The sequence below is a fragment of the Emydura macquarii genome, unplaced genomic scaffold (genome assembly GCF_026122565.2).
Source record: "Emydura macquarii macquarii isolate MOO-44397 ecotype Brisbane River unplaced genomic scaffold, CSIRO-AGI_Emac_v2 contig_3295, whole genome shotgun sequence".
NCBI lineage: Eukaryota > Metazoa > Chordata > Testudines > Chelidae > Emydura > Emydura macquarii.
In genome coordinates this window covers 3,659,635-3,684,554 of record NW_027133432.1, presented here as the reverse complement: position 1 = coordinate 3,684,554, position 24,920 = coordinate 3,659,635, and the positions used below count along the sequence as shown (strand labels likewise).

The following is a 24,920-nucleotide window of genomic DNA, read 5'->3' as shown; positions in this document are numbered from 1 at the left end:
CTGTGGCTTGACAAAGCCCTGGTTGGGATGATTTAGCTGAAGTTAGTCCTGCTTTGAGCAGGGGGTTGAAATAGATGATCTCCTGAGGTCCCTTCCAACTCTAAATCTTCTATGGTTCTAAGGCAAATGAGGCCAACAGTTGCTCTGGTGCATTGCCAAAGATATACTGCTTCTACAAGGAGCTGCATGTCATCCTCGATGACGACCCCACTTACACTGCTAAGAGCCCCGTGGGGGCTGAAGACAGTGGCCAGCTGAGTGAACCCTGAGGATGATGTGGAGGACAAGGAAGTGAAGGTGGAGAAGGATGAGAGATAGGCAGCAGGGATATCCGGCAGCAATGCAAACCAGGACCTCTTGTTAACTCCTGAGCATTCTAGCCAGTCCCAGCACTCCAGCTCTGGCCTGCCGGATGCAGGAGAGGGGAAGTTCCAGTAAGTATTCATTGTCCTTTGATACTGCAGGGAGACATGAGGGAATGTTCTGCTTTTTTTAAATCAGAGTAGAGGAGGGACTGAAATAACCAACACAGATACCATTTGCATTTGCTTCTCAATCCCCTGAGCAGCTAAGCAGAGGGGGCCCTGCAGAAAAGTTCATTTAGGCACACTGAGATGTCCCAGGAGTCCTCCAGAGATCTCTAGGAAACAGAGTATTGCAGAAGATCTCTAGGAAACTTTCCTGGAGATATTCTGCAATACTCTGTAGAAGATTTCTTGGGAGGGCTGGCTGCCTTGTTTCTTCCTCCATAGTAGGAAACTTTGCCATGCCAATTGGCAATTACTTCTGCAGGCACCATAGCAGCACATGGACCCAGTCTGCAGCTACATGCATGCAGGAGCTGTACCCTTGCATCCTCAGTTACTCTCAGGAGCAAGGTATCAACTGCTATCACCCCTTTCCGTGGAAAACGGTGCCAGTATTCAGACTAGTAGCCCTAGACACTTACAGTGATACTCCCTGAAACCCTCCCCACCCTTTATCCCATGTTGCCCCTCCCCCTCAGGTCAAACTCACCATGGCTGCGGCTCACACCATACTGCATGCTTGCCAAGGGAAAGTGAGAAAATTGTGTTTCTAACTTGTTTGGATCAAGGGTGTGAGTGAACTCACAATAGTGCCTCTGTCAATTGTTTCTTTAGCACCTGCAAATGTGCCCTTGAGAGTCTCCTGCTCACCGGCTGAGCAGCTCCATTTGATAAGAAGACTAAACGAGAGGAGTAAGGAAGACATGTTCCAGGAGATGCTGCAATCTCGGGTACTGGATTGTGAGCAGAGAGCATGGGGAGAGGCTATCAATGAAAAAAACTGACTGGATAGTCAGGATAGGAAGCAGGGACAGGAGCGGAAGCAGATGATTCAGCTGGTCAGGGAGCCAAGAGACATGCTGAGGTCCTTGATTGAACTTCAGGCAGAACATATCCATGCTCGTCTCCCACTGCAGCCCATACAAAACTACCCTTCCATACCCTCCCTACACATTCCTCATATGTTCCAGGGCCATCGCAGTACTCCAGGCACTCCACTCCAAGGGAGATATTTCACAATGACAGCTGGACATATACCCAGCTGTGAGCATCTCATTGGCAAATGTGCTCTTGATTTTCATGTTCCTTCCAGAAGACAGAAACATTTGCATTGGTGTTTAAGAAAAATATACTTATAGAAAGTGAATGCATCTTTGTCTCCTACATACAGTGGCTGATGCTAAAGTTCATATGCATTTACATTATTAAATTACCACACACAGAGCAATAGTTATGAAGTTTATACCCTGTGCAAGAGAACAATGCCTGGCTCAATGCATTACAGAAACCCAAACTACTGTTGTTCATTGTCAAAATGCTCCATTAAAGCCTCCCTGATTCAAATTGAGCCCCTCTTCTAGCCCTGATATCGGACTACTTAAAAACAGCAGCCAGCTGATCCACCTCAATGCTCCATCCATCTGGAAACTTCTCGTGAGCTTCACAAATATTATGCAGAGCAGAGCAGGCTGCTATAACCATGGGAATATTTTCCTCAGTGAGGTCTAACATGCCATAAAGGCAGCACTAGCACCCCTTGTTGAATGTGCTTTTGGCCACTTAAGTCATTCTGCACCTGCTAAATCTGTTGGTGAAGCACTCCTTGCTGCAGTCAACATTGCCAGTGCAAGGCTTCATAAGCCATGGGAGCAAGGTGTAGGTTGGCTCTTCAAGGATCACTATTGGTATTACCACAACCCGAATGGGAATCTTCTGGTCTGGAAAGAAAGTTCCTGCTTGCATCATGCATCTTCCCTCACCAGCTCGCATGGACGTTGGTGAAACGATTCCAGTGATCCACCAGTACTTGCAATCCCATAGAAAAGTAGCACTTTCTGTTGATGTACTCCATTGCAAGGTGTCCTGGAACCAAAATGGAAATATGCGTGCCATCTATAGCCCCACCACAGTTAGGGTATCCTATTCTGCAAAACCATCCACTATTTCACGCACATTGCCTAAAGTCAGTCCTTTGTAGCAGGAAGTGATTAATGGTCCTGCACACTTACATCACTGCAATCCACACAAAACGGACTTCCCACTCCAAACTGATTCACAATTATCAGTAGTAGTCTGGCGTTGCCAGCTTCCACACAACGATTGCCACTCACTTCACCACAGTTCTCATTTTGGTGTCCTTGCACTGGACGGCAGGAGTGAGTTCCAGGAAGGTGGCTTTGCACATCCAGAAGTTCTGCAGCCACTGCTCGTCATCCCATACCTACAGAGCGATGAGATCCCACCACTAAGTGCTTGTTTCTCGTGCCCAGAACCAACGTGTGCTTTTCCTTCATGAATGCCAATAGCAATCTTGAATTGTTTCTGTCCATGGCACACAGCAGGGCAGACATGGTGTCATCATCAGATTCACAACTCATGATGATATACTGCAGGATCAGCCACACTGTGTTCATAATGTTCATCACAATACTAGAGAGCAGTGCAAGAGCCATGCTTTCTGACAGAGATGGTGGGCATGCAGTTTACAAAGTCTGTTGAAAGCAGCGCAAAACGTATTAGGAAGTCCATAGAATGATGGGACAGAAAACTGCATCATGGGATACTGTGCCTGCCCCTATGATGTTACCTGCACAATCTAGGGCACCCTGCCTATGCCTTACCGACAACTCAAGGCATAGCCCAGTTAATTTAGGTACACTTCCCTACAGAGAGCTTGGGGTGTAAGGCACCTAGCCATACCAACAGGGCTCAGGGAGAAGCCTGGTCAATTTAAGTACCCGCCCTTTCCCACAGGGTTCAAAATTCTGTGGGTTTCCAAGACCTTTTTCCACTGAAAGAGCCTTACACAACTGTGATCTAAACATCTATTTATTAGCAATACACAGAAGACATATGCCAAGCAAATCTATTATGTTCACCACTCTCAATATACAGACAAACTTCACTTGATGGCCAGTCAGAATCACTCATCTGGGTGTGTCAGCAATGCCTCCACACAGCATGATCATGCGGAGGAGTAAAAGTTCTGGCAGCTTGATGTTGAACTGCAGTCCAGAGATGGTTCCCAAAGAGCACTGTTTTTCATTTACATTATATAGGTAAAACTAGCTACCTCCTTTAACTCTACTAAACCCATCACATTATTCAATACCCGTAGGTAACAAAATTTAACCAATCACATACTGGCTCCTATGTTTCCTCCTCCCTGCTCAAGTCTTTTTTACATTTTATTGCTCATGCCCAAATTGTAACTTATTTATTACCTTTGTTTGTGCAGATGGTCAGCATAAATTCACTCATCAGAGCTTATCTTATTTATTTTACCATTTGTTGGGTTCTCTGTTATTCTCCCTAAAATTTTCCAGTGCCTACTTTACAATCCTTGGTATTAGAACTCGTTAGGGGCATATTTTGTATTTACAACTGCAAAACTAAGGAAGTATTAACTGTAGTTAATGAACTGACTAATTTAATTGTTTACTTGCCCATTTGAGTTAGCTTTAGTTAATCAATCAACTATTTTTCTGTTGACCCCAATCCATAAGCGAGGTGACACGTAGAGTTTACTGGATAAGACAAAGTGACTTGTGAATATTTTCATGAGCACAACAAATTGAGCCTGCTTTTAATAGTGGATAATAATAGCCCATGAATAAGTACATGGATGGCCACTAGGTGATTTCTAAAAATACTGATAATACTAGATTCATCCAAATATGATAATACTGATAATAAAAATAACTGATAATACTAATATTCATCCAAATATGTGCATTCAAAGTACATTTTCCTTAGTTTCCTATTTTATAAAGTATCAATCATTTAGTCAGGGAATAGAAATAATATTATTGTTAGGAGCTGGGTTAAACCTTGTTATGGGTGAGTTAAAATCTCATTGAGATTGATGGGTATGAACACACCGTTCAATTAACATACATGTAAAAATTAATCTCGATCTTAGATTAAAGGGTTATGTGAACCCACCCAGAAGTTTTAGAGGGTCTTTTGCTGCGTATTGTTTTCAGTAAGGAGGTATGTGTGAGGGAAGGCAGAACACAGAACCAGAAAGCACCAGAGACTGCCTGAAAAAATCCAAGCAGCCATCTGTAAGATGATGTGATCCTGAGAGAAGCCTAGAGAGAAGTTCTAGGTCAGGGTGCTGGCTGGAAAAGAAAATTTTTTTGGCCTCTAAACTGAGAAAATTGCTTTTGCCTTCGTTTCCTCCCTGCATTAATTCAGAGAAGCATAACTTCATACACTGCTTGTAAATAAACATGATTGCATCAAAGAAAATATATCAGACTCCATCACAATTTCTACTCCCAACTAGAACAACCTTCACGACCCATGCAGGTCAAAAAGGGCCAACATTATGTTGTTTACATGCCAACTGCACACTATGAAAAATAAATAAGTGAACAGTTTGAAAACCACGCACAGGCTGAAATCCTTTTGCATAACTATTCTTCAAAAAACTTAAATATATTCTTAGAAATCTGGATCCAAGCATGGACAGAAAAAGAGTTACCTTTGAATCTTTAGTGATCTGGTACTACGCAATTCCCTGCTCCCAGAAGACCATTATCATCAAACTTGTATGCTTAGGAAAGTAATCCAGTCAGAAAGTTTGTTTTCTAGGAGAACCTATGGGTTTTCTCTTCTCTTACAATTTATTCTCAAAGTGGGACAGTGTTAAAATGATGTAGAGAGAAGCAGAGTTAAGAAGCCATTTTAAACATCCCATTTGATCACCAGTTTTAGTATGGATTTTGGGAGCAACAGTCAGCAAGTGATGTTAATCATATCGGGTCTGAAACTATGAGCTTCACAGGAAGTATAAAAGTTTTAAGACACTAAGCAAATGCTGTCGTTGTAACAGGAAGAAGAGATACACAGTGAATTTTTGCATCTGAATTGCTAACTGCTGATTGCAGACCTACTTATGAACTGCAGGATCCATCACAGCCATCATCAAAAGAGCAAAGTTTGTGCAATTACATACATGGTAACAGCAATAACCAAACTGCACATCTATTTTTAGAAACTGCAGAAAGGCAGTTAGATACAAATTAGGATTTAAGAACCTAGCTAAGTACTTGCAAGAGCAGCAACTGAAACTGACCATGGTTTTCCAGAGCTCAGTACAATAGCTCGGAAAGTCAACCTGAAGTAATAGAACACCACAGCTATAATTTTTTTTTAAAATGGTATGCAAGACAAGAATTTATAGTATTTTACACACAATCAACTTTCATGCAAGCTTTGTAAAGGGCTTTATGGAAAAGCATCCCTTCTTTAACATAAGAACACTCAGATATAGAGCAGTTAAGTACCTTCCTCAAGAAAGTCCAGTATATACAGGAACGGAACAAGGAAGATTAAAATCTAATAATTAGAAGCAAAATACCACTTGAATGTTGTCTACTGTTGAATATTTAGTTGTGAAGAAGTAGTCAGCAATTAGAGGAAAAAAGTCAAGTAGATATTCAGTCAACTGGAAAAATAAATCATATTCCAAAAGAAAAACTTTGAGGGGGCAGAAGGGAGAGAGGAGGGAGAAAAGATATTTACAAAGCACAGTTGACTTTATCCAATGTGGAGAGACAACTTTGCTGCTTTACAGATCTCTGTTATGGAAAACAACACCAAGGACACATCTCCACTGCAGAGATAGACCTAGATGCTGGTCACCTGGATTGAGTACCCATGTTAGCCCAGATATACTGCGAAACCATACCCATACTGTGTCCTCACTGAGGCTGCACTCACCCATATATGTTAGTAGGACTTGAGGGTGCATCTTCCATGGTTCTTTATGCTGCAATATGCTAAGATGCTCTGATTTTTTTTCCCCAGTGAAATGTGAGAAAAAACTGGAGGATTATCAGCATTCAAGTGACACAGCCTGCATCACCACTGCAAAGTAGGTGGGTTATCAGCCCAAATTAAAGTCTCTCTTGGGTTTCATTTTATACCTCAGGACAGGACATCCAGCCTGGATTAGCAGCACCATGAAGAGAAGTAGAGAAGCATTTGGGGCAACACCTGAGAAAGCTCTTCAGTGAAGACATACCCCAAGAAAGGCAGAGGCTAACAAGGTCAAAGCAGTAAGAAATGCAACCAATTTAGACAACATCCGGTGGGTTAAAGCATCACCCATTAAAATATTGGCAAAAGAAACAATAAGCATGGAGTTTCTAAGTGCTTTTAGTCAGCTTTAAATTCAAGAAACTTTTAATATAGAACATATAGAGAAGTGCTCCACTAGTTTGAACACCAGTACACGGAGAAAATAATGGCAGAATGATAACCTTAATGAGTTACTCTCCATCATCATCCTGAATAGGAATTTTGGGTTAAGTCCACAATACTACCTTATGCTTGTAAAAAACTGAAGTAAGGTAGACCAATTTAGGACAGGAAGCTCATAGGTCACAGGAACTGAGCATCATAACCACATTAATATCCTAAAATGCAGGGGGCTTTGTATTGGGAGAGTTCAAAAGAATCAAACCCCCTATAAACCTGATGACCCAAGGCTTCAGGAGACATTGACCTACTTGTGCCTAACCCATGATAAGACAAAAAAAAGTGTTTTAATTTTCTAGTATTTATTATTTAGATTTTCTTTTTAAAAATCGTAAAATAGCAACTTTGATATCCCTGACTTGGTTCTCAACTGGATGGAGAGCTCCAGATGGCATTTCGAAAGTTAAGACAACACAAGTTATCTACCAGAAGCACTTGCAAAAATCCAAGAGGATAAGTTTGCTGTGTGGTGCAGACAGGCTCATTTGGACCCCTTTATTTTTTGTTTGACTATTTTCTCTGATTTTCTGTATCTAGCATGCGTTAGCCTTCAGATTTGCAAAGCATATTTCTAAGGACTCAGGAGAGCAAGGAAGGGGGATGAGGGATGGAGTCGGTATATAATGTGGCTGGAATTGGTGGTTGGTTGCAAGGTGTTTCCGGCCCTTTCTGTTTTGAGAACTGCTGCCTTTTGTTTTTTTAAAGGTTGTTTTCAGGGAAAGGGGATCCTATGGTAGGACAGTGTGGGGTTGAAAGGGGTAGTTTCAAATTGGATACCAAGTCATTTTATTTTAAAAATATTTATTGTTTAGAAAAGCAAGGAGTTATAGGCCAATTCTTATTCATTGTTTCTCTTACTGCCAACTCAGAGGTATGGCTTCCACTATTTAGTCAGAGGGGTATTTTTACATAACTTATGGAATACCATGATCAAAACCAAGCAAAATAATCATTATTAATCATGGCTATTTTATTAAAGGAAAAGAAAATATTAAACAAAGTATCACAAATGAAATTAATTTTATAATTCCTCTAAGAACTTGATTCATGTAGTCTAGGAAAAAACATGCATAGTTGGAAGTGTTTTCAACCTTTGTTGTTTCTCAAATGCTTACAATGACATGCGCTTCTTTTGAAATGCATACTTGAGAATATTTTATATCTAAATGAAAGCCCTATACAAGCTACACCCCTGAGTTGTCAGTATGAGAAACAATTAGGCCTGGTCTATACTACAGAGTTAAGATGATGCAAGTTGCCTAGCATCATCCTATTTTGAGCATGTGTCTACACTAAAATTTGTCTCCAGTTGATGTAAGTGCCCTGTTACAGCAACAAAGTAAACCACCTTCTCAAATGGCACTAGCCATGGTCCACCTACTGAGGTTGACGCAGCATGAGCACAGACACTGCGTGACGTACAGTCCTCCAGCAGCTGTCCCACAATACCCAACAGTGAATGCTCTGGTCATAATAATGAACTCCACCACCAAAGGGTCAGAGTCCAGAAGTCATCCCCTCTCTAAAACCCACAAATATTTTTGAAATGTCTTTTCCCTATTGCTCACGTTTATTGACAAGCACACTTAGCAGCTCTCCTTTGTTGTTTGAAACTGCCCAACTGACCATGCCAACTCCACATACTAGACACACTCCTGTCTAGAGTAGACAGGAGCAACTGGATCTCCTGGGTCAGTGGAGAAAAGAGGCTGCACAGGCACAGATACAGACTAGCCATAGAAACATGGACATCTACTAAAAGACTATACAGAGGATGCAGGTGAAGGGATGTATAACAGAGATCAGCAGTAGTGCCACGTGAAAGTGAAGGAACTGCAGAAGATATATCACAAGTCTAGGGAAGCCAATAACTGACCTGGTGCTGAGCTGCACATCTGTCGCTTTTACACCACGTCACATGCCATACATGACAGAGGCCCCACCAGCATCCTGACGCCACTGTGGATACCTCTAAGCAGCCCAAAATAGAGACACGGGCTGTGAACAGTGAGGAGGAAGGGGAAGAGGGACACAGCTGGGGGAGCTGGAATTCACCTATGCCACAAGTCAGCACCTGTTTGAGACTTTACTACAGTCTAGCCAGCCCTACCAGTCAAACACAGAGGAGTCCAATGAAGGTGAAGGAACTCTGAGTAAGTAATCCACCCATCAGAAAAGAATGTCCCTGCTTGCAACATTCTGAACAGTTCTGTGTTCTTAAAGATGCAAGCATCATGCATCTTCCCTGACTAGAGCCCATGATATTGGTGAAGTGTCTCTGGTGATCTACCAGTGCTTGCATAACCATAGAAAAGTAGCCCTTTCTATTGACATACTTTGTGGGCTGGTGCCAAAATAGTGACATGGGTGCTGTTTATCACCCCACCAAAGTTCAGGAAGCCCACTGCTGCAAATCGATCCACTGTATCCTTCACATTGCCAGGAGTCACAGTCCTCTGCAGCAGAAAATGATTGGTGGCCCTAATACTTGCATGACAACAGCCTTCACCATGGATCTTCCAACTTCCAAATGACTCATTATTGACCAGTAGCAATCCGGCATTGCAAGTTTTCAAAGTGTGATTGCCACTTGCTTTTCAACTGTCAGTGCAGCTTTCGTTCTGGTGTCCCTACATTGGAAGGGTAGGGTGAGCTTGGCATGTGGCCTTTCCTGTCCAAAAGTTCTGCAGCCACTGCTCACCATCTCAAACCTGCATCACGATGTAGCCCCACTAGTCAGTGCTTGTTTCTTGGGCCCACAAGCAAGCACCTGCACCATGAATGCCATTAGCAACCCTGAATTGTTTTTCACTGTTCCTCAGCAATCTGTACTCAAGGAACACTATTGTGGTTCTTCTTGTGTGTCCAATATTTGCACATTCATGACAACAGTGAAGAGCTCTGTAGCTCCATGCTTCCATCACAGATGGTGGACAGTGAAAAGTGCAGTGTGGGTTTGTGGGATTTTTTAAAAAAACTGCAAACATTATAGAATACAGATGGCATTATGAGATGGAGAACCTTGCTGTCACCTGTCATGACTAGCTTCTACCTAACAACACAGGCAAAAAATTCTCAAAAGGCAGTGCGTTGGACAGTGGCACCTGGCACACTGAGATACCAACTCATGGCACATCGCATTGTGCATCCACACAAGCACTCCTGGTGAGTGCACACAGTGCCAACACAAGCAACCAAATAGGCACATGCATGAGCAATATCAGGATGGATCAATTTAATCAAGGCAATTTAAATCATGATTTAAAAATCAAGTGGAAAGCCTCAATTTTAATCAACGTTTCCATTTGTATTTCATGTTTCTGGCTTGGGGGTCTTGCCAACATGCTCAGGGTCCAACCAAGCACCATGTTTTGGGGTGGGAAGGAATTACCCCGCAGCTCAAAATGGCAGAGACCCTAGGGGTTTTTCACCTACCCTGGAACAGGGGGTTTGGGTCACTTGATGGTTTAAACTAAAGTAAATGGTGAATTATCTGTAACTTCAAGTCTTTAAATCGTGATTTGAGTGCATTGCAGGAGTGGGTGGGTACGGTCCTGTGACCCGTGATGTGTAGGAGGTCAAAATAAATTATCATGATAGTCCCCTCTGGCTTTAAAATGTATTAGTATTTTCTAAAGAAAGGTACACTCTCATTGGTTGGTATATCAATCAAAACATGTTGATTTACAACTAAATAAAGCCTCTAAACTAAATGTAGTACATCTTTTTGCTACCTAGCAGGGTGCACTATAATTATATTCATTTATTAAGCAACAATATAGCGAACGATATAACAAAACTAGATTCCTGATGGTATCGAATCTCTTCTCTGGTAATGATGCCTTTGCTGAAATTGAATCGAGATGCGCACCTATAAATTCCAGCTATTATACCGGAACCAATGTAGATTTTTGGTGGTTTATCTTGAGTCCCTGTGCTTAGAAGTGATGATGTTCACCGGATGTCTGTTAATGCCTCTTTTGAGTACTTGCTTTTAATAGGCAATCATCTAGGTATGGAAATATAATTATTCCCTCCCTGCTGAGGTATGCGGTCACCACAGCTAGTGTCCTTGAGAATACCCTTGGCATTGTGGAGAGGCCAAAGGGAAGTACTCTGTAGTGGTAGCATCTGTCTCCCAGGATGAACCTAAGAAGCTGTCTGTATGCAGAGTGTATGGTCACATGAAAGTAGGCATCCTGCAAATTAAGAGCTGAAAATCACTCCCCTTGTTCCAGTACTGGTATGATGATCGATAGAGTACAAAGGTTCAAAATGGTCACACTTATGAACTTGTTTAGCCTTCTGAGGTCTAATATAGGTCTCCATCCTCTATTTTTCTTCTGGATTAAAAAAGTACCAGGAATAGAAACCCTTCCCCATGTACTGTTGTGGTACCCGTTCTATTGTGCCAAGAGATACTAGATGATCTACTTCTTGTTGAAGGAGTTGCTCATGAGTTGGGTTCCTGAGGAGGGACGGGGGAAGGGGATTGAGTAGTACGTATGTAGGTGAAGGCGATGGAGCACCCCGAGCATATAATTTCTAGTTCCCATTTGTCCGATGTTATGGATGCCCAGATAGTTTGGAATGTACAGAGACAGTGGTTGAATATCGTGGTGGGTAATCTGAGCACTTGAACTTGAGGGAGGTCATTCAGGCTCTCGACCAAATTTTCAAAATTGTTGTTTTGACGATGGCAGCTGAGATGTTGATTGCTGCAGTTGCAGACTATTTTGCCATCTTCTCGGAGGTCTTTACCTTGTTCGATTTGTGTCATATTATCTCTGTTGATATGGATATTGAGGGTATCTGTTTTGTCTCCTTCTCATTGCAGGAGTGTATCTACAGAGGGTCCGCAACACCGCTTGTGAATCCCTCATTCTTGCTGAATAATTTGGTTTTGTCAAATGGGAGATCTTTGATGGTGAATTGTAAATCCTTGGGTAGGGCCGCCAAATGAAGCCAGGAAGCTCTCCGCATGACGATCGCCGCGGCCGTGGTTCTGGCAGCTACGTCAAGAGCAGACTGCAGGGCTGTTCTAGATATAAGCTGACCGTCTGTGACAAGAGACTGGAATCACTTTCTTCTTTCCTGTCGGATGACATCAATAAAATCCATGAAAGTGTGTCATGGTCATAGTTTGAAGGTAGCACGGCATAGTTGGCCATGAGTAATTGTAGAGTGGCAGAGTAGACTTTCCATCCAAATAGATAGACTCCTCCAGTTTTTGTCTTGGGGTGTGGATTTTTGGTGAGTCTGCTTGCCCCTTTGTTGTGCTGCTTCCACTACCAGAGAATTGGGAGGGGGATGGGTGAACAGGAATTCAGCTCCCTCTGAGTGGGCATAATACTTTTTAACGGCTCTTTTGCACATGGATGTAAACGTGGCTGGAGTTTGCCACATGGTATTTGCTGTTTCCATTACTGCTTCATCCATTGGCAAAGCTATCTTAGATGGTGCAGAGGGTGCAAGATCTTCAAAAGCTTATGATGCTTCTCCGATAACCCTGGAAGAGGTATCTCCAAACCCTGTGCCACTCTTCTGAACAGCTCTTGAAAGTGTCTGAAGTCGTCCACATTAGTAGGTGGGGGCGGCATTACGTTATCATCTGTTGAAGAGGAAGAGTTATGCGGTGTTGGTGATGCTTGTGGTTCTAATGCATCATCTACCTGTTCAGTGGCTTCCGATGGAGGGTTTATGGCTGACTGTATTGATTGCTGTGGGGACATGTCTCTGTCCCTATGGGAAGTAGAGGGTCGCTGTAGTCCCTGGCATAGTAAGGCCATGCTTCCCAGTTACACCACTGCATGGGGTATATATCATTGGTGGGGCAAACCATGGAGGTGCATACCATGGTTGTCTCGGGTAACCTCCATATCCCCTATGACCAGGGGGAAAAGACATGAGTCTATGGGGTGAGGAGTGTTGAGGAGAAAAGACTCCTTCCTCGATACTGTCATCTTCTCTGCTAGATGACAGTACTGGGGACATTGGTGGTGACGTGTCTGTGCCATATAGTGGAGAATCCTATTGTTCCTGGTACTTCGTCTTAGATTTGTGTTTTCTACCCAGTGCCAGACTAGGTGCCGTGGAGTCGGTCGGCGCCGACATCTGAGGTGGTGCTGATGGAGTGGCCGTTGCTATTGCGTGCGTTGCTGTCTGTCTCGGTACCGTAGCTGTGTCTGGTGCTGGGGCTGCAGTCTGCACCGTTGTGTGAATCGGTGCCAAGGTTATGGTCATGGCCGGTTAGCGGTTGGAGCCGCTTTTGGCACTGTGGCTGTCGGTGCTGGCAGGAATTTCATCAGTGCCAGATCAGAGAAAGTCTTTATTGTTTTGACTTTCGACTCCATGTCATTGCTATGATGCTCCTTCGGTGCCATTGAGGCTGCAGGCACTGAAGGGGTCTGGGCGACCCTTATTTTGGTCGGTGCCGGCCTCTTTTCTGGCAGGCTTTTAGTTGGCATTGAAGCCCTCTTTCTGCCTTGTCTGACGGATGGTATCGGGAAAGCTCTTGTCCAGGGTCTGAGGCAGGTCTCAGGGAAATCTCCATTAGAATTAATTTTAACTTGAGTTCTTTGTCCTTTCTGCCCCTTGGCTTGAAGTTCTTATAGCAGGGGCATTTCTGCATGAGATGCCCCTCACTGAGGCATCTAATACATTGGGCATGTCTGTCGGACACCGGCATGGCACCTCTGCACGAAGTGCATCTTTTGAAGCCTGGGGAACCAGGCATGGTAACTGAATAACTACTATTTACACAAAATGGTAGAGGAAAGGAGTTTAAACAAAAAAAAATTATTTTTTTTTTTGAAAGGGGGAAGGAAAGTAGTAGTAACTAACTAAACTAACTAACAACTTATTTTCTAATCAAACTTTTCTGTTAGAACAAGCGGTTGAAAGGAACTGCTGCAGCTCCGTCTTGGACCGTGGATGGTTGAGAAGGAACTGAGGGACTTGGGTTGCGCACATGCGGCTCAAGGTGCCAACGGCACGGCGAGACAGGCCGCACATGCGCGATCCGAGTGGACACTGCTGACGAAGATCTCCAGTCTTAAGTGGAGCACCCACAGGGACACCACTTGATGAAGAACAAAAATTGCTTCAATCAACAACTGGTTGAAGCATTAATACATATTTGAATGTTGAATACATTAATTTTCTTTTAACTCACAACAGCCATGCTCCAAAAACTCCTAAAAAGAATTACTTATTCTCACACATTCCTTCTATAGTAACCAAGTACCTTCTAACCACTCTATATTCTGTTTTGTATTAGGCTCTCTCTCAGAGAGGGCACATCCTGCTATCTGACACTTTCCCCCCAATGCCAAGTAGCCAGACTGAACAATACAAAAAACATTTAAGCAACAGGTATTGGTATAGCAAGGTAAATAAATCTTCTTCTTCCATGGCAGGGTGGTTTATATTATTGCAATCTGTTGCAGAGAACATTTACCAAACCTCACTGGTTTGCTGTTAAATTAAATCCGGGTGCTAGGGTATCAACAAAAATATAGAACACTATATCTCAGTGTAAAGAGAGGGGGACATTAAATATAAATGAGCTGCTACTTTCTATACCCTACTGTAAAAGAGGGAGGGACACAAATCTCATACAATTATGGATAAAGGAATAATCAATATCTCACATGCTGTCTTCTGATGTGTCACTGGCAAGTAAGTTTGTCCTGTTTACCTACAGGACACACAAAGGATAACAAATAATTGATTTATTATCAAACAAAATACTTCCAGATAAAATTAAAACAGCAAGAGAGATCACTATAGGATCACTGATCCTATTCAGGCAATGTAATATGTAGACAATTCAGTAAATTTCTTGGTTTGACTATAGGGCAGAGATCAGTTAAGAGAGAAACTGATATGAACTATTAAAAAAAATCACATCAAACAGATCAAATTAAGTCTAACAACAACGACTATTACTCCATTAAGGATCTGTATGATATGCAAAGTGTGAAGAGTAAGATTTTCAAACCTGTCTAAATGTTTGAACAAGTCAGCCTTTACAGTATCCTAGAGGCACTAATGCCTGTTTATCAGTTCAGTCACTAAAGGTATGTCTACATTGCAATTCAAAACCCACAGCTGGCCTGTGTCAACTGTCTCAGGTTTGCAGGGCTCAGGCTAAAGGGTTGTTTAATTGTGGTGTAGATTATAGACAGTATCAGAATGGAATCTAATAGCATAACCCCTTTCATTGAGTCCAGGGAGCATTAGCTTATTAATTTAACACTAGATTCCTTTCAGGTCAACTTTTAATTTGAACAGTATTCTTTTTAAATCAAGACACATGATTATTCTTAACCAAACAACCAATTTATTAATTTACCCAGAACCGTACCAATATGCAATCAATTTACCAATCCAGTGTAGACAGAATCAATGTTCTAGTTATATATTACACACACCAGTAGAGTCTTGCAAGCAACTGTCAAAGACTAGGGTTGAGGCTCAGTAGTTACACCAAAGACCAACATAAATCACCTAGATTTCTTATTACATTTATTTATTTATCATCAGTCTTTAGGACCTAACACATTTATCACTGTCCCAGTATTTCTCCAAGGAGTTAGGATGTATGTGTCTTTAATACATTTTAAAATGGTGTTCCGATACTGGAATGGATTGATCCAAAAAAAGAGACAAGAATATAAGATATTAAAAATTGACTTCAGTTTTTCTTTACATTAATTTACACATCAAAATACAGATTAGGAGGCACATTATGTTGTCAGAACTAAACAAAAATAATGTGAGGGGTTTGGCTTAAATAATCCCCTATTTACATATTTTAACAAAAATAGATTGCTTTTAAAAATTATAAAACACAGTGTTGATTTATCCCATAAACAACTATGGTATAAAAATAATTATTTTATTTAGATAGTGCTGGATTCAGGAAAGCAGAGAAAGTAGGAAAGCAGATAGTCAAATAGTTTTTGCAAGGCAAGTAATAAAGGGGTGGGAACATTGTATAAAAGAATTCAACAAATGTAATAAAAAAAATTCCACTCTAAAAATAAACACATACAAATGAAAAAGTCCAATTTTTAAAAGGGAAGGTAATAAAGATGGGGCTAAATATGGTCATTCAAAAAAAGCCAAACTTTAATAAAGAGCTTTAAAAAGAACAAACAAGTATAAAGTTCTAGGAACAGGTCACATAAGTAGCAAGAGCCAACACAGTTGGAAGATATAACTCCGCTCTAGCAAACCATGGTGTGTTTCATACTTATACATGATACAAGAGGAAACAATATATTCAGAATATTTAAACTGGCTGACTACAATGCTATCTAACATCTTTGTATTCAGAACACTTGCAAAGTGTTCATGTTGTTTCATCCTTATTACCAGACCAAGCACTACTGTTTTTTGTTTTTTAAATATTTGGAACATCATGCTAACGGGTATAAGAACTTCACTGAAATATTGTGAAATGGGGGGGGGGGGGGACGGGGGGGGGACACGCTACATAGAAACAGTTGGATTTCAGAATCTTACCTGCCTTCTAGATAAGCTAGTGTATAATTGCCAATGTCAAGCATTCAAAAATCATAAGTCAAGACGGGTCTCCCCACAAAAAATCAGGAGATAACCACTCCTGCATCCATAGGACAGCATATTCCACTATTGTGGAGAAGAAGTAGCCACTCCATAGTTAAAGATCAATTTTCAACACCTCCTATAACCTCCTCAAAAGAAAACCTAGCAACGTCTTATGCCCCACTTACCTATCCACACATGGGATACACAATGGTTTCAGTCAATCAAGATCCATCTCCTTACAATCCATTGGCCCTCTTTTTTTCTGTGTGTAAAAACACCTTTCTGTTCAGAAATCCCACATGGAACACAATGCAGTACAAAGGGGTTGTGTACAGACTCCCAGAATCCTATGCCTCATAAGCAATAAAACCCTTTGTCCTTAAAACTATTGAATTTTAGAGAATACCACCAATTATTCTATTGTCCACTATTGTGGAACAGCATTAGACACTCTACAGTTAAAAGTTTAAAACCTGTTCAAAGTTTCAGCTAAAGCTGGCTCCTTTTTAAACTCCATTTTCAACACCTCCCATTATACCCTAAAAAGAAACCCATCTTCCTGAAGTTTTGCATGCCATGTTTTATCCTGAGGAAGACTAGCAAATAAGACAGTTACAGAGTTTGAAATATTAACTGTTCACTTTTGCAAAGCTTGAAAACATTATCCAAATTTGTTTCTTCCTGATAAGTGATTTTCAGATTTGTTGATGTTTATTTTTTTAAACTGTTTGAAAAACAGTCTTTATGAATAGAAACTGATCCCTTCTGAAATGATTTCAGAAAAGAGAAGGGGATGCATATATTGAATAGGAAATCAAGGGACAGTGAGGTGGAACAGAGATCCATGAAAAGACATAGACTGGTAGGCACGGGCTTGAAAAGGATAGTGAAGGGTGGCAGAGGACCAGGAAGCCCATGAAACTATGGAAGGGAGCCATGCTCCCCATTCTCAGAATGGGAGACTAATACTGAGGAAGGCAAGAGGAGAGGACAGAACATTTCTTAAAATGGAGGGGGTATGATAAAGCATAAAGCAGAGGAGTATAAAAGAAGGCAGTGGAAGGAGGTGCACATGTTCATCTGAATCCTGAGGAAGCACAGGCCTTACCTAGATTTTAAAAAAAGTCTATTCCCCTTCCAACCCAAAACAGTTTAACTCCCACCAGCTACACAAGTTTAAACTGCATATACACTAAGTTATAAATAGTGTTTCAAATGGAATCGGTTAACTTTGTTTTTAAAAAAAAAAAAACCCAAACCTTTATTCACTTGCTTAGAAAAGGTCAGAGAGCATCAGAGGAAGGCAGAGTGCTTTAAGTTCTCTATGTGGATAAAAGTTTTCCTCTCTCCTCCTCCTTTCCACTCTATCATACACTACTCACATATCCCACCCCAAGTAGAACTCCTATCACCGCCATCTCCCTTCTCTCCTATGGTGAGTTTGAAGAAAAAAAAAAAAAATCCAACCTCCCAAGGCAAAAAGGATACTTTCCCACACAAATGTCATCAGCTTCTGCAGAATCTAAACTTTTTTTTTTTTTTTTTTTTTTAAATGAAACTATTCTGCAGCCCTCACATTTGCAACGAATTCTCCAAATGTGAACTGACGGTAAAGCCGGGTGGATAAAAATCAATGATTTTTTTTTTTTTTTTTTTGGTTTAAAAAAAAGGATTTTATTTAAATCAGATTTTTTTAAAAAATATAAATGATAAAACTGAATAATAGAGCGAGAAGAACTGAGAACAACTATTTAAAATCATTTTTTAATTTTGTTTCAGAATTCCATTTAAGCATAAGACACTTTGATAGTGCCTGTCTATCTGCAACAACTTCAGAGTCATCCGTTGGTACTTCTAGCAGCATTGCTGCAACTAAACGTATTTCAGACGACAAAGTATCAGTAGCAAGCAAAAGATTTCAATCATCCAGTAAAACCACCACCATGGATGGGTTTGTAGTATGGACCAGCAAATACCAACAAGACACCATAGATGAAAAGATTGCCCGGTTCATTTATGCCACAAATTCTCCTTTTCGCATTGTTAACAATAAACATTTCATTGACATGGCTGAGTCCTTATGACCAGGCTACACTCCACTTGGTAGAGCAGACACTGGTGGATGGTTGTTAGATAGTGTATGAGAAGGAACTTGAACAGTGTGCAAGAAATAGTGAGGGGAAATTTGCCAGTTTAAGCTTTGATGGGTGGAGCAATGATCCAGTAATATGTGCCTGTGTGACAACGAAAGATGGGGCTGCATCTTTCAGAAACAACAGCTACATCGGGAAATGCCCACACAACAGAATATTTAAAAGAAGTGGCAGTGAAAACTGTAATAAACTGTGAAAAAAAATTCAACTGTCACATGCGCAGTTTTGTCACAGACAGTGCTGCAAACGAGGCAAAGATGAGAAGATATTTCGAAGAAGAAACGGAAGGATGCTCCTTAATAACATATGGCTACAGTGCCCATTTAATGCATCTTTTTGCCAAAGACTTAAATACGTCTTCTCCAGGAATAAAAGAAAATGTTGTTGAAGTCACAAAATACTTCTGTAACAACCATTTTGCTTCAGCTTCACTGAAGGGAGCAGGAGGATCCAAACTAATTCTCCCTCGAGATGTTCGATGGAATTATGTGGTTGATTGTTTTGAACAATTTATTAAGAACTGGCCTAGTCTCATAAAACTTTGTGAAGAAAACAGTGATAAAATAGATGGAAGTATCTCATCCAAAGTATCTAACATTGGATTAAAGAAGAATGTGGAAGATATGCTTAGTATTCTGAAGCCTATATCCATAGCCTTAAACAAACTTCAGAGAAATTGTTGCTGTATTTCTGATGCTGTCAAAATTAGGAAGGCACTTCAAGAAACACTGAAGAAAAAAATACCTCACCAGAAAGTTAAACTGCAGGCAATAAAGGAGCAAATGGATCAAGCACTAACTCCATCTCATTTTCTTGTGAACATTCTCGACCCCAGATATAAAGGTAGATGCCTAACTTCTGAACATGATGCTGCTGCCATGGCATGGGCATCCCAAAAATCACTCCTGAGTTATGCCAGTCATAATAAATTTCAGGGCTGGAGCAGAACCATTTAAACAGTACATGTTTACTGATGATGTTTTGAACAAAGTCACACTCCCAAAGTGGTGGAAATCATTAGCAAGGCACCCTGAAACAGAGTTCCTTCAGTTGCTAAGCCAACTTTTCACAGCAGTAGCTTCTTCTGCAAGCACAGAGAGAATATTTTCATTGTCTGGCATTATCCACTCAAAGCTAAGAAATCAACTGGGAGTTGAAAAAGCAGGAAAACTTGTATTTCTGTTTCAGACTATGAATAAAAATGACAGTGGGAGCAGGGAACATGAAAGCTAGTTGTAGAAGTTTTAAGGACAGTGTACATTTAGTGTTGTGATGGCTCATCTGTTAGAGTTTATAAAATTTGAAAATTAAAAAGAAGTTTAAGGACAGCCATCAGCTGGCAACTCAGGAGACTGCTGCAATTGCAAATGTGAAACATTTTATTAAACTAAATCTTAAATGTTACATAAATAAGTGCTATTGTGTTTGTGTGTGAGATTTAGTTCTTACCATTCCTAACGTACTGCTGTTGTATTTGCAGCTTGACACAGGTAATGAATATTATGTACTATTTCCTAAATTAATAAAAACCAAGTTATCTAAAAAATTACACAAAGTATACCCTCCTAGATGTTGTAAAATGCTGTATTGAGTTGTAAATTAACATATTTTAGTGATCACATTTGCACCATTGTTTAAGAAATATGTAAAGAAGTATCAGTGAGAAACTTGATTTAAATCAATGATTTTCTCTTGGTGATTTAAATCAATTATTTAAATAAATCCATCTTGGGGTAAAGTGATAAAGTGCTGTCTTCCAGAGTCCTCACTCAGACGAGTCCAAAACCTCTGCTGCTGCTAAGAGTCAGTCTTGTCAGCTTTCACTGTTACTCAGAAATCTGTGGTCAGCATGATATTAAGAGGAATCTAATCTATTTCATTCTGTAGCTGCTTAGGAAGTTCTCAGAAGCTGCAGAGATCTGCTTTAGAGACATTCCCCTGTGAAGAGGCCCTAAAAAAGAAGTTTGGGAAGGGACAGAGACCTCCAAAACACATTCTTGTAGTAGCCAGGAAACTGAGATAAGAGAGGAGAACGAACAACAACAACAAAAGAGAGTCTAGCAGTCAGATGGTGTGCATCTGGAAGTTCTTCAAATGCATCTGATACATGTTGCCACAACACTGTGAAAGCTAAAGCTTCAAATTGAGACTGGAGGAGACATACACCAGCACAAACTTTCCCCTTGTAGTTAAATAAAGTAAGAGGGGCCAAATCATAACCACTGTTCCTACAATATTTTCAGAAAGAAAGAGCAACTCTGAGTAAACCTTCTGCACCATCTCTCTACATTATGGCTCTAGTAATAGATGAATACTGCTGGAGATTGACTCTCAGCCACAAATAACCAGACAGGAATTTCCATGCAACACAATTATCTTTCTGGCAAGATCTTATGTAGATTCCCCTTACAACTTCTGATATGTCACTGAAGGAAAGCGAGTTGGGACAGCCATCAGGCAGGATTCCATGAAGCACAAATTCCTGAGATAGCCACAACTGGGAACAAAGAGAGGAGCTGCACAGGAGCACTAAGCCTCTGTGAATTCTTTGGTCCTAGTCTACAGATTCTTCCCCGTCTCCCCCACCCCTCCACAGACTCCAAGGTAACCAGAGTTCGGAGCTCACCGCTCTTTTAAAATGTGAGCATATGGCAAAAACTATGACCTTTGTTCCCCCAGTGATAAGACTGTAAGGAAGTTACGTAATTTGGAACTTAGATTTTCCTTGACCTGTTGCAACATTTTATCATGGAACTGACAATTTGGTCCAGAATTTTAATTTAACATGTTGAAAGCTTTCATTAGTCTAGTTAGAACATTGCATTCTGCACCTACTAACGCTATTAAAAGAAGAAGTCTGTTAATTCCATTTGTAAATTACCTTTAAAAGAAGAGGATTAATAGACTCAATGGACAGAAGAGACCATTGTGATCATCTAATCTGACCTCCTGTATAACACAGGCCATAATTCAGGGAAATCCTAATTGCTTTTTGAACTAGAGTGTATCTTTCAGAAGAACATCCAATCTTGATTAAAAAATGTCAAGTCACTGAAACTCCATAACAACCCTTGGTAAGTTTTCCCAATGGTTAACTACCCTGATTGTTAAAAATGTGCACCTTATTTCCAATCTGAATTTGTCTACCTTCACTGCCTCCCACTAAAATGTATTATACCTATGTCAGCTAGATCGAGTATTCTTCAATCAAATTTCTGTTCCCCATATAAGTACTTATAAACTGTGATCAAATTACCCCTTAACCTTTTCTTTGAGTGCTAAACAAATAGACTCAAGGAGCTCAATCACTATAAAGCATGTTTTCTAATCCTTTAATCATTCTCATGGCTCTTTTCTGAACCATCTCCAATTTATCAACTTTTTTTTTTTTTTTTGCATAGTGGACACCAAAACTGGACACAGTATTCCAATAGCAGGTTGCACCAGTACCAAATACAGAGCTAATATAACTTCCTGTTTTTACTCAAGATTTCCCTGTTTATACATCTAAGAATCACATTAGCCCTTTGGCCACAGCATCACACAGATAAATATATTTCCCATATCACCTGTATTTTGACAGCCTCTAGAGCTGAAAGAAAGTCAACAAGGAAAGCTCAGCCCTGAAGAGGGCTAATCAATGCTCTTCAACATTATCTACGTTATTACATCAAACATAGCCTCAAAGGGTCAAACACTCAAATTCTAAGGATCATTCCTGCATTTCCAAGAAGACAATCTACATAATATAGTTATTTTTAATGTGACGACACACTATGTTACATAAGTGAAAATGGACAAAAATTGAATGCCAGTCTGAATCACCACATTGCAAAATATGACAGGTAATATATACAACAGTCAGGGATGTTTTTCCCTACATCAACCATTCTATTTTTGATAGGACAATTTTAATGGTTAAAATTCCTCTTTTTAAAATTAAGACAATGACAGGTATTTCATTTGAATTTTCATTATATCAAATGAAAGAAAAATGTCTTAATGGAGACCCCAAAAACAATACTAAATCTACAAAATTGTCATGTTTACAATGTAATGGTTTTCCTTCTGTACTGTATGTTTTACCTTTTTAATAGTCTGATTGATAGATCTTGTTACTGTAAGTCAAACTAAGCTATTAAATATGCACGTCATTTAAAAAAAAAATTACTGTCCACCTCTGATCTCATTATCTTAATTAAATTATGAGGCCAGAATTTACAGCCAGCCAGTCATTACACTTACAAACACTTCCTACCTCATTTGTTTTCCAAATGATTGTAGGGAGGGGGAACAACAATTCTCCAAACTTTGCCCATTGGTTTTATTTTAGAGGGTTTTTTTTATATTCACTGATGTTCTTGAAGTTTTAATTACATATTTAAAATATCTTATGGTCTCTATTTAGCTTAGTTACAGATTTCACAGATCTAGACTCATAGCCTAATCATGGTTCAGGAACACAAGTTAATTTACTTTCTTGTCTACAAACCTTCACTATTTTCTCTTACCATTTGTCCTAACCCCGTTTTTGTTATTGTCCAAAGTCAGAATTGTAGAAAACAATAGGTCTAACACAACAGGCTGATTTGAAGCGCTCATCCATTCCATATTACTAGCTGCCAAAAACAAATATGTGAATCACCTGTGCTTTTATTTTCATATATAGTAGGCATGGTACCTCATTTGCAAAGCTTCATTTATATTTTTGCTTCACTTTAAAACCCACTATAATCCAGTTACAGGCCTATTCTGCTATTTTAATATTCTGCAACTCTCATGTTGAGCGCTCAGGAGAAATAAGCTCCTTTTTTCTTGCACCACTGCCTGCATCAGCTTCCCTTCACACTGTGCTCATAATAGTCTCTATTTATACAGAAAGACATACAGAGAGACAGACACACACACACACACCTTGGATCTCCACCATTATTGGACACTGCCGGTAAGATTAATGGGTTTCCCAAATAATCTGGAATCCAATGTTAATGTAACTAAACGAAAGCCCTGTTTTGTCCACTGATCATAGGAATATTAAACATTTTCACAAGCAGTGCCAACCTGCTACTGCTGTTAGAAAGGGAGCCTCCCAGGATTTATAATATTTAAAACATTAGGTATACTATCTATCTATTTTTTGCTTGCCACCTGGATAACATACAGGAATGACACTGAATACACACGAAACAACTAATGTTCATCATATGGTTGTCCCCACACGTCATTCTTATGGTAGCATCAGGGAACATCATTGTCAGATTTTGTGGGGGAGGAAGGATGGGAGGAGAGGTACCAGTCTTTCACCACCATATGATTAAACAAAAACTTCTGCCATTGTTGGCTAAGAAACAGGTCTTTAGGACATCAGCTTTTCAGATGAATTATTCAGAATAAGTAAGTTTTTATTCACACAGAAAGGCAACATTTCTGCTCTATGCACACCTCTAAGACACAAGTACAACAAACCAAAAACTAAGAGAAACCCTGTAGAAAGCATGTACTGTACAACATACGTGCTGCAAAATATGATGTGCCAAAGAAAAAACAAAGCATTATCAGAGACTTGCAAAACTCAAACTCAATTCATGAAAGCAGAGTATTTTCATGTATATGCTTTTTCATTATCATAATGCTAAGAGGGCAGGTAAGTAGACTGCCCTCTTATTCTGGTAAATTATGGCAATTTCGCAAGGTTACATTAACAGAATACAATATTTAATTGCACTATGAAGGTTTAGAATGAATATTTCTAAGCCTTGTTAATTAGTTTTAGTGGATTTCTGCATTATTATTAAAAACTTCATGGAAAAAACAAACCTAGGTCTAAGAGTTACCTGAAGCTTTAAAAATAATACCAAAGCTCCCCCTTTCTAGTGACACAAACTTAAGAGAGAAACCCCAGAAGAAGGGGGGGGGACGGGTGTCTTCTCAGATCAGGTCCCCAGCCTCCCCTTCCCCAACTCTTTAGCTCGGCCTTTCAGGGAAGAAACCAGCCTAGGCCGGGGGCCCGAGCGCGGCTGAGAGCAGCGAGAAGCGAAGGGAGGCAGCACGCCAGAGCCGAGACCCCTCCGCAACAATTCTCACCTGCCCAGCTACCTTCCCCCTCACTCACCTAGGCCCCGCAAAGCGCACATCGCTAACCCGAGCCAAACAAGCCACCCTGCGCCAACTCTCGCCCGCGCTCCTGGCCCCCCCAACCAAACCAACCTGCCCTCCGCCCTAACCAAACCAACCTGCCCTGCCCTGCCCTCCGTCCCAACCAAACCAACCTGCCCTGCCCTCCGCCCCAACCAAACCAACCTGCCAGGGCCCTCTACAAGCACCACTCTTCCCTCAACACTCAGCAGCAGGCCACCTCTCGCTGGGCCCCGCACCTGGCTCCTGGGCCCCGGCC

At 40.6% G+C, this 24,920-nt stretch overlaps 1 protein-coding gene across 14 annotated transcripts in view; it reads right to left on the bottom strand.

Annotated features, from left to right (window-relative positions):
* The window catches only part of SENP6 (SUMO specific peptidase 6), a 145,967-nt gene that overhangs the window by 120,276 nt on the left and 771 nt on the right, over positions 1–24,920 (bottom strand). Inside the window, exon 2 of one of the 14 annotated variants that reach the window (XM_067532695.1) lies at positions 14,450–14,496. The exons of the other annotated variants lie outside the window; for them this stretch is intronic. The gene's annotated coding sequence lies outside the window, so the exon portion shown is untranslated. The remainder of the gene's footprint in view (positions 1–14,449; positions 14,497–24,920) is intronic. 14 annotated transcript variants of the gene reach the window in all.